This window comes from Kryptolebias marmoratus, linkage group LG21 (assembly GCF_001649575.2).
Source record: "Kryptolebias marmoratus isolate JLee-2015 linkage group LG21, ASM164957v2, whole genome shotgun sequence".
NCBI lineage: Eukaryota > Metazoa > Chordata > Actinopteri > Cyprinodontiformes > Rivulidae > Kryptolebias > Kryptolebias marmoratus.
In genome coordinates, this window is record NC_051450.1 from 21574984 (window position 1) to 21585150 (window position 10167).

Consider the following 10167-nt stretch of genomic DNA (forward strand, 5'->3'; position numbering starts at 1 on the left):
AAGTTCTCAAATAAAGCAGCTTTTGAGAATGTCAATGTTTGTTGGGAATTATCTTACAAAACTAGGAAGGATTTTTGGTTTATATATTAAAAGTTATGGTTGTTTATTGATTTTAGTAAAAAAAAAAAAAATTGCATCTTTAAGAAAAATGCCCCGAGAAATCAGGTATTTTAGCCGCAACAATCACAAAAAATGCCCGTGAAATCCTGGAGGGATTGGTTAGTTAGTTTACTCAAATTACCTGTTATAGTTACACCAATCTTGCTGTTAGCTAAAATAACTCTTGTTTTGGTCAAATACTTCTTCTTATACCAGTGGTGTCCAACCCTGGTCCTCAGGGCCACCATCCTGCATGTTTTCCTTGTTCCTCTGCTCCAACACACCTGATCTGAATCAATGGGTGATTAACAGGCTTCTGCAGAACATGAAGAGGTGATTTAACCTCGGAATCAGGTGTGTTGGAGCAGAGAAACAAGGAAAACCTGCAGGATGGTGGCTCTGAGGACCAGGATTAGCCACCCCTGCTCTAAGCGGAAAGTTTATTTATGTTTATATCAACATTGCTCTGTTATAGTTATACCAATCTTGATTGATGTTTTTATTTCTGTATTTGTTTCTGTATTGTAAAGCACTTTGGATCACCTTGCTGCTGAAAAGTGCTCTATAAATAAATTTCACTTCACTTCAGTTTTATTATCTGCTGAAAGAACAAGAGACGAGTGTTTTACGGAGGATTTTTTCTCTGATTCTCAGCAGCTTCAGGAAGTCGTAAAAGCAGCAAACTGTGACGTTTATTTAAAAACCAAGCTGTAGCTTCAAAATTCAGAAAAAGAACCACCGGCAGCATCCGCTGATGCTGATCTAATAAATTAAACTCAATTAATTTCCATGTTTAACATCATTCTGGAGTTTAGCGGGGCTTTGTGCTGGACGTACGCCGTACAACAATTAGTCATTTTGATGAGCAGGGATTATAAATTAGGCAATTAGCGCACTGTCAGGCTGGAGGGGAAAGGGCTTCGCTGCTCATTTTTAGAATTCAGTTTTTTGGCATCGAAGCTTCAGAGGAGCTGCGGCCTTGTGCAGGGGTGTCGAGGTCAGCCGGTTGCAGGCGGTGGACATTTGAACCAGAGGAAAACAGAGCGTCGGAGCTTCATCTTCTCTGGTTAACCTGATTTAATTCGGCGGCACATGCGTGCGCACAGGCTGCCAGAAACCGGGGTCCCCAGGCGAGGACTGGGGCTGCAGAGAGGGGGGACACATTAGCCTAATAAGGGCCATCTGGTGGCCATTCATTAACTTGACCATCCTTGAAGTACCCGACCCAAAATGTCATTTTTCACTTTCCAGGTGAATCCGTAAGGTGTTGACATGAACTTGGGCCAAATGACTAAAGATGGAAAAACGGGAAGCGAGGCAGGAAGTCCAGAAAGGAAAGGAAGTTTAATTAGCAGATAGTAAATGTTCTGAGGGCTCATCCGAACTGCAACTCTGTTAGTGACACATTAAATCCCTCTCATGATGAGCTAAAACCTCCAAATATTAAACAGACGGCATTTCAGTAAATTAGGTCTGCGTAGAACTCCAACTTCACTCCTCGGGAAAATCCATCTCGGATCAGACGGAAACCAGACATTTAAACAGAAATGTTGAAACACCCCTGCGGCACCAGCGTGGCAGGAATGTGGACAAGAACGACACTTTAATGGCACATTCCAGCCATTTTTAAGTGGTAAATCGTGGGACGATTGTGATGCAGTTTAATTCTGACCAAACTGACGAGCTAACGGTTGTCATTAGCACTTTCGGTGCCGTCTGGGGGTCAACTGTCAGGTGAACCCTGAGAGCAGACTCAACGGTTTCCAGAAAAGTAACGAATTAAAATAAAAACAAAAGACTGATGAACCAGACAGCGCGTGAAAGCAGAGACGGCCCAGTTACAAGGTTTAAGGAACAGGAAGTAATCGTGGTAAGTGGGCTAAGGTGAGGTGACTACAACAACGAGGAGCAGGTGTGGATGAGAAAAAGATTGAGGGGAAGCGCCAACAATACACAAAGAAAACCCAAATCCTGGCAAAATCAACCATGCAATGTGAAGCTGAAGGTGACATTTATTATTATTATTAATAGAGGGGTCTCAGGGTATAATTGGTTTGGGCATTTTGGCTCAGGGCTAGGGTCAGGGTCTCCTCCGGGTTTGAGGGGTTAGGGCTTTTTGGCTAAGGGCTAGGGTTTCCTCAGGGTTTGAAGGATCAGGGTCTTTTGGCCCAGGGCTAGGGTTAGGGTCTCCTCAGGGTTTGAGGGGTTAGGGCCAGAATCCACATCAAAATGAAACATCCCTTTAAAATATACAGGACAAACATTTACATCAAACAGTTTATTATCTGAAACAAAGTCCACCAAGACCACAGAGAAATCTTCTCAGTGGAAAGAATATTAGAAAACCAGTGTGACGGACACCCACTGACTCATTTACCATGGGGAGTGATTTTTAAATAAGTGTATGCTCACACACGTGAACAGATCCGCCCTCGCACAGCGGGGGGTCCTCACAGCTGTAATCAAGCTGTCTGATTAGATGCCTGCGCCGAGGAGCACCTTTCTGTCACTTACCAATAAACTCCACAAGGTCATATGCAAATCCTCCCATTACTTCTGTCGAGTGGCAACAAGGGAGATGTCTGTTTTTTCTTTTCTTAATCTTCAGAGCAAACCGGTCATTTCTCTTCCACGTAAACAGATTTTATATGTTTTTCTTTCAAACACTGGTTGCTCTTTGTGTTCAAGGTTGTTTTCAGCGCAGCGGCGTTACATCATGGAAACCCGCCGTCGCTCCTCACCAAGGTAAAATGTTAAACACTTATTTTTCCATGACTACTTCAGCGTGCAGGGACACTCCGTCCTCCAAAATGTCCTAACAGAATTTTTATTTTTTTTCCTAAACATGACAGATGTTATCATTAAATTTGGATAAAAGAATAACGCTGCACACCTTGGCTCGGCGCCGCTGTTGATGCGGCCATTGTTGTGTGAAACAAGAGGTATCAATTAAAACGAGCTGTTTTTCTGTTCGTCTTTGATTTAATGCACTCTGGATTGTTTTATTACGTTGAGTTTCATAAGCATTGTGGAAAAGCAGGTCTAATTATAGTTCTGGTAACACTTCGGTAAAAAGTTTAGTTATATTGTTTCACAACAGAATCTTTACATTTGCTTTTTAGGGTTTTTAATTAAATTAAAACCAACGATTTTCCCAAAAGAGTCCAGATTAATGAAGTTAAACAGGGAAAAACACTTGCTTTAATTGTTTAAAATGGTAAAATAAAACAAAAATGGTGCTTTGGTGACAAGGTGGAGCTTGACAGGATTCAGAAGTCGCAGACACTGACAAAGTTTTAAGATGTTTATTGTAGACGAACCACAAAAAGGATTAATGTCTCTGGACTGGGCACTCACGTGACTGACTGGGAGCAGGACCAGAACAGGTAAGTCTGTCGTGGGCGGTTGGTCGAGTTCAGACGGGAGTGTCTGAAAGGGTCTTGGGTGAGAGAGAGAGTCCGGGGCCAGGCGAAGGGTCCAGGGTAAGCAGCCAAATCCAAAAAGGGGTAATCCAAATGGCTAGGTCCAGGAGTGCGTAGCGAGGTCGGTTAACTTGAATCAGAGTCCAGAAAGGTACCAGGCAAGGAGAGGGCAAGGATCGTGGGTCACAAGGCAGGCAAGGGTCAGGTAACATGAGACTGTGGGCTGTGGGTATAAATACTGACATGGGCAGGTGTAGCTAATGGTTGTGATTAGGGTTGACATGGTAACATGGGTGTGGCATGAAACTGTGGAACTGTGGAAAGTTACTGGTCTGCATGACTGAGAGCAGGAGGCGTGGCAGGAACATAAAGTCTTTCAAGACTGCACCAGATCAGGGTTAAGTCACCTCATTTGATCAGTATGTTGTGTTAATTATTAACACTAATAATTAAAGACGGGCGATCATGTGATTGCTTATGTCTGTTAGTGAAATATTAACACTAGCGAACACAAAAATGGCTAAAACTCAGTAATTTTTACCGATGTTGGGCTAGAATTTGGTACGATAACAACTGAGAGTCATTCCCAACACGTACTTTGAGCACCAACAGATCACACAAGGTCTTTGTTTAAATTCTGGCATGCATGGCGGCGGGCGGTATGGATTCCATCAAGGAACGCTACTTTAGATGCTGGACTTGAGGTGCGTTCGCCTTCGAAGGTGCAGTTAAACCAGTTTGTTTTCATTCGCTGCTGAAGGGTTAGCACATTGCAATGGAAACAAGTTCACTCCTGTTGCAAGAAAAACCAAACCCGGGTGGAGGATTTCTGGGGAAATGCAGCGAAGCGCCAAGTTAAAAAGGTACAATCTGGGTTACTGAACGCTTTTATAGACCGGTGGAAATGAAGCAAAGGTGGGTGAGTTTTAGGAAACGGTAAAGAGACCAGACATTTCCCATCAAATATAACGTGTTCAGCCTTCCTGCTTCCATCTTTGATATCTACCTATATCCATTCTTTGACCAGCCTTCCTTTCAAGCAGTTTGTCATTTCAGAGCAAATCTGCAAAGACAGACTGGACGTGGCTCGCTCAGGGGCACTGTGATTAAAAGATGAGATGGAAAAAGAAAAGTAAACCCTGCTGCCAAACAACACACAGTGCCGTCCAAAGCCTGGAAGCAGCTCAGTGCGCCGGTTGCCAAAACTTGGAGACTTTTAGCCATATTTGTGCCTTAACTAGCAAATAAACTGCTTTTTGTGTGAAACGCTGCCAGAGATATACCCGTTAGCAGGGCTGGATCACAATAATTATAAAGCTACAAGGATGCCAGCAGTGGAGAAAACCACACCAGGGAGGCTCCTTTGTTCTCTCAATAAAGTGGAAGACACAGAAATGTTGGTTAATAGCAGCGAATATCACTGTCCTGGCCCTCGTTTGTCGAAAGTAGGCCGTGTGAGGCATCATTCTCATCTTCTACTACGTCTCTCACTACATGCTGCACCTGGGAGGGGATCAAAGATGCTGTAGTAGGAATTAGCCACCTTTTTGAGAGGTGAACAACGATGCTAATTCTTGAATTTTGCAGCTCGGCGTCTTTAAACTGACACAAAACTTCAAACGAGACGTTCCGAGTCTGTCAAGCGTGGCCTCGTTTCTCTCAGAAGCCAGAAAAGCAAAAGCAAAGAGGAAGAGTATTTAGTTCATGTATAAAAATGTCAGACAGTGTCGCTGAAGGAATGCATATCACCCGCTGCCTTTTAGGTCACATCATCCTTTGATGAACAATGAGACATACTTAATACAAAACCAGTCAGCTTTATGGACTGGAGGCTCTTCCACCTCAACATAACGGAAAAATAAAGGATTAATTCTGCTGGTGTGGACTCGTGTTAAGCTCTAAAAAATGGGCGACTGGACTCCTTTTCTTGCTTGTTGAAGACATTTTGTTAATCATCCTTTGAAGATTTCTCTGAAAAGTGGAGAGCTCCAGGTCAGGAGAGAGGTCCTTCATGCCAGGACTCAGCTGAAGCCACATATCGAACAAGAAAAACCAACTTCAGACTGAGAAAATGGGGCTCAGGTTTTATATTTCCAGTCTTGTTCCAAAGTTTTTAACTGTAGTAAGTTACTACGTTTATGTGAAATGAAATGCATGAAAATCAATACTGTTTATTAGGAATTAAAGACAAGAGATCCTGGTTTATGGGAGCTGCTGTGCTGTATTTTTGGAACCAGAATCTGAGCACTGGAGATGTGGGTCTTTAAGCCCCGCCTACTCCCCCTGCACACATCCATGGTGTCACATGACCTTTCTTTAAAGCATAAAATAGCTAGAAAATAACTAGAAAAAATAATATTTCACCAATACAGCAGCAAGGTAAGAGCTTTGTAAACCAACTGGAGACATATTAAAGTGTATTTTTTGTTTTTATTTTTTTAATTTTACTAATTTTCTCATGAAGTTTGTGTTTTTCTGTGACAAACTTGAGAAATTACCTCAAACGAGAAACAAACTCCTTCAGTAAAAGAAAAATGAAGTCTAGTTTCCTCATTTAAAAAAAAATAACTCTTATATTTCATGGCTACCTCCATCACGTCCTGCTTCCTGTTAGCTCTGCTCAGGAATCAATACAGAGTTTTTAAAAAACCCCAAAAGAATCTGTTGCAGAGAAGCCCAATGAAATATTTTCCAGACGCTCTGCAGGATTCATACCTCGGAGAATAAGTTGCATGTAAGTGGCTCCTTATTGGTCATTTTCTCAGCAGGGCTGCTGATGTGTTACAGCTTGTCCTGTCCTGTCACACATGATGTCACACTCGGGTCTCAGCATTAGGAGACCGAGACTCAATCAGGGCCTAACAGCCCCTTCGTTCTGATCCTGCTAACCTCTGCTCCCTTTTAGGCTTCTGACGAGTTTATTCATCCACTTAGGTGTGTTGGAGTCCTGTTCTGTAAGCTCCAGCTGTAGCCAATACAACCTTTTCAGCTGATGCCTGAGAATAATATGATCACGGTTTTGCACATGATCAAAATACCTCATGAATCACTGGACAGATGAAACCTGACGTTCATCTATAACTTATTACCTTTTGGAGTCACAGCCAACTAACTTTAAAAACACAAGGATGGTGATATTTAACAGAGATAAAACTTGGTTTGGTAGCCGTCGAGCACTGTCCCCATGACAACACATTGATTTACATTTTTGGTTAAAACGTCGGCATTAACTGCTGGAGAGACTTCAATGAAATCTTCAAAACCTGGAATCTGTTCCAACCCTGGAGTGCTTCCCAAAAAGAAGCCTTAAGAAATAAAAACAAAGACCAAGCACGGGTTGGGAGGACTTCTAAGAAATTCATTGAAGTTTCCTGCTTTCAGTAGAACCTCCTTTTATATAAAGCAGGGGTGTCAGACTCCTGGAGGTTTTAGGTGTTTCTGCTCCAACACACCTGATTCAAATGGTTTAATCACCTCCTCATTAAATCCTCAGGTTCTCCAGGAGCATGGCAACAAGTCATCCATTTAAAGCAGGTGTTTTAAAGCAAGAACACGTCTAAAACATGCAGGAGAGCGACCCTCGAGGACTGGAGTTTGACACCTGTGATATGATGTAATAAATATGTTGGAGAATCATGTGACTGCGTTCAGTTTTTTATCATCTACATGTAAGACGACCTGTGAGCCACCTGGACCGTCCCATACGCCGCGATGCCGGCCGTGTCCTCCTTCAGGAGTCGCTCTGTGCCGCTGGAAGCCTTCGCAGGTCCTGCCTCTGCTGCCTCTGCTGCTTTGGTTTGAGCTGAATGTTGAACGTTGTTCATCTCCTGTGTAATTCTGAGACGTATCTGTGTGGGTCTGCATGCATAATTTAGCTCATATTTAATTCTGCTATCACTTGTTTTGATGTGTGTTTATCAGAAAAGTCCGTGGCTGCTGCATCCATCATCCGAGTTTCACTTTCTGTCTATTCAGAAGCTTCCTGACAGGTCAGGATTGTCTGGAGAAGCTGTAACCCTGATGTCTCTGTTTTTAACATCACCTCAGTCTCACGTCTGTCACTTTGTCGCCTCAGTCACCGCTGAGGAATGACTCGAAAGCTACGTCTGGCCTTTAATTTATATTTCTGCTTTAACCGAAGCAAATAAAAGAATCAGTTAATGGACACGCTGCAGGTCTGGTTTAAATGTTAAGAAAACAACGAGCGGGGGGAAAGCAGCCAGCACTCAGCACCCTCACTGGAAGGAAAAGGAAACGCTGATCGATAAGTGCTGTGCGGTTCAATAAGTGCATTGATCATCACACAAACAAGCATAGCAGGAATAATACTGCTGCTCCAAGGTCAATACCTCTGGAGCTGAGCTAATGTGAGTCTGCTGAGGCTGCTTTTCACTCCCCTCCTGCAGAGAATTAGTCAATTAACATCTGAGTTACAGAGAGAAATCTGTTTATTGCAGATGATGTGTCTGTAGATACCAGTTTTCTTACTCCTAAAGCTCATCATATTATAACTCAGCCTGAGTAATAAATGCAAAAAGAGAGGTTGATTGAAAAACTGTTTATAAATTAACAGCCAGTTTCAGCTTAAAGTTGCAGGATCATTTATGTGAGAATGAGTTCAAATAAAAGAACATTTCAATTTTGAAAACTTGTCTCTCCATTTAACAGCAGGGAAAACATGACTGAATGATTTCTGGCAACACGTATTTTAGTGTTTGGCTTCTTTTTGTGGGTACGAAGTGACCGAACCTGCAGGGGGAGGATTCGATCCAGGGATGAATGGAAACTCCATGAAGTTGGATTTTCTGACAAGCCTCAAAATCCAACATGGCTGCCAGGAAAAATGGTGTTTTATTAAATCAGCTGCAGAACTTTACAACCTATATTAGGTATTTGAAAGCGTCAGATGCTGTTTAATGGCTTGGATTGCTAATAGTTGTTAGCTTGAAGATTGAATGCAACTATTAGGAAATCCTGCAGAGCTGGAACACATTTATCCCAGATCGAAGGTGAATGCATGAAGCTTCCTGTTTGTGCATTTCCACCATTTTCCAGCACACCTCCGAGAAAATCTTGGCTGTCATGTAAAAACTTAAACACGCTTTCATTCCTGCAAGGACCGCTCCGGAGGAGACGATCCCAAGGTGGGAGACGGTTCGCTGTCCATGCTTCATGGTTGGTTCGTCCAACAGCTGCTTGGGGGTGAAATAGCTCCTCCCCAAACGACAAACTCCATTTTGATTCTGCACGCCATACGGTGCATCGACACCTGGACTGAGGGGTCACTGCAGGAGGCGACTGTGACTGACTTCATCGCTGCTGCAGGGATTAGACATTTCTTCCACAAACGACAGCACTTCCTGTTAATAAGATGTTCATTTCTACCTGTTAATGATCTTTTGTGTCTATAAAGGGAGAGATATTATCACCAAGTTAGCGAGAAAACGAGTAAAAGAAGCCACATCCGTCGTTTTCGTCCCCCACAGATTCCAGCGGCACGACTTAAACACTGAAATCTGAACAGTTCAGACAAGGTTCTCATTTCACTTCAGGCACTTTAGGACTTTAAAGGATTTCAAAGCAAAAGAAGTTTTAAATTAAATTTGTTCTTGAGATTTGAAGTGATTTCAGTGGCTCGAGCCCAGACACAAACAAGAAATATCTCTCTGTAACTTTGAAAACTATAAATCAATAACAGAAAAAACAAGAATCTGTTATTATCTATACTTGGGCTTTAGAGGTTTTATCAGCTGTCTTGCCTGGAAGGTTTTCTTCTTCCAGCTGAGACAGAAATAAATAACACGAAAAGGCATTTTTTTAACCAAAATATTTATGGTTATTGATGTAAGTGTGGAAAAAGACTCCCTACATGAGTTTAGAAGACACAAATTGTTCCAAAATATTCATTATGGTTTGTCAAACAACATATTTGACCAAAAATAATCTGAATTTTAGATAAATAAAAGGAGCACAACTCCAAAGCTGAATAATATGTTTATCTGCTGTTGTATTTGCAAAATATTTATCATTAGTTACACAACCCAAACTCTGAAAAAGCTGAGCTGTAATGTAAAACTTAAATAAAAGCAGAACGCAATCATTTGCTAATCTCATAAACCTACATTTGATTCATAGCAGAACATAAAAACGTAACATTTAATCATAATAAAAAGGTCTTTTTTTTAAATTTTATGGCAGCAGCACATTTAAAAAAGATGGGAGCAGGAAAGTTTGGTTGAACGTTTCGTAATAAATTAGATTAATTAGCAGCAGATCAGTAGGAGGGCTGAGGATAAAATGTGTCAGAAGTAAAGATGGGCAGAGGTTCACCAATCTACAAAAAAACTGCCTCCTCCGTTCTAAAGAGGAGAGGGACCATCCAGCCTGCCTCTCTGATGGTATGGGGGTGCATTAGTGCCTCTGGAAAGCATCTCCATGTTTTAGAGCAACATCTGCTCTCATCCAGGACTGTTAAACAGACAGAATGGGACAACATCCAGCAGCTGTTCTCCTCAGGTCCAGATGTTTCCAGACTGATGCGAGAAGAAGAGGAGAGGCTCCCCATCACGGCTTTTTTTAGACGAATTACCTTATTTTGTCAACATGTGATAAGCTTACTACGATCTACTAGGGGGGGGGGGGGGGG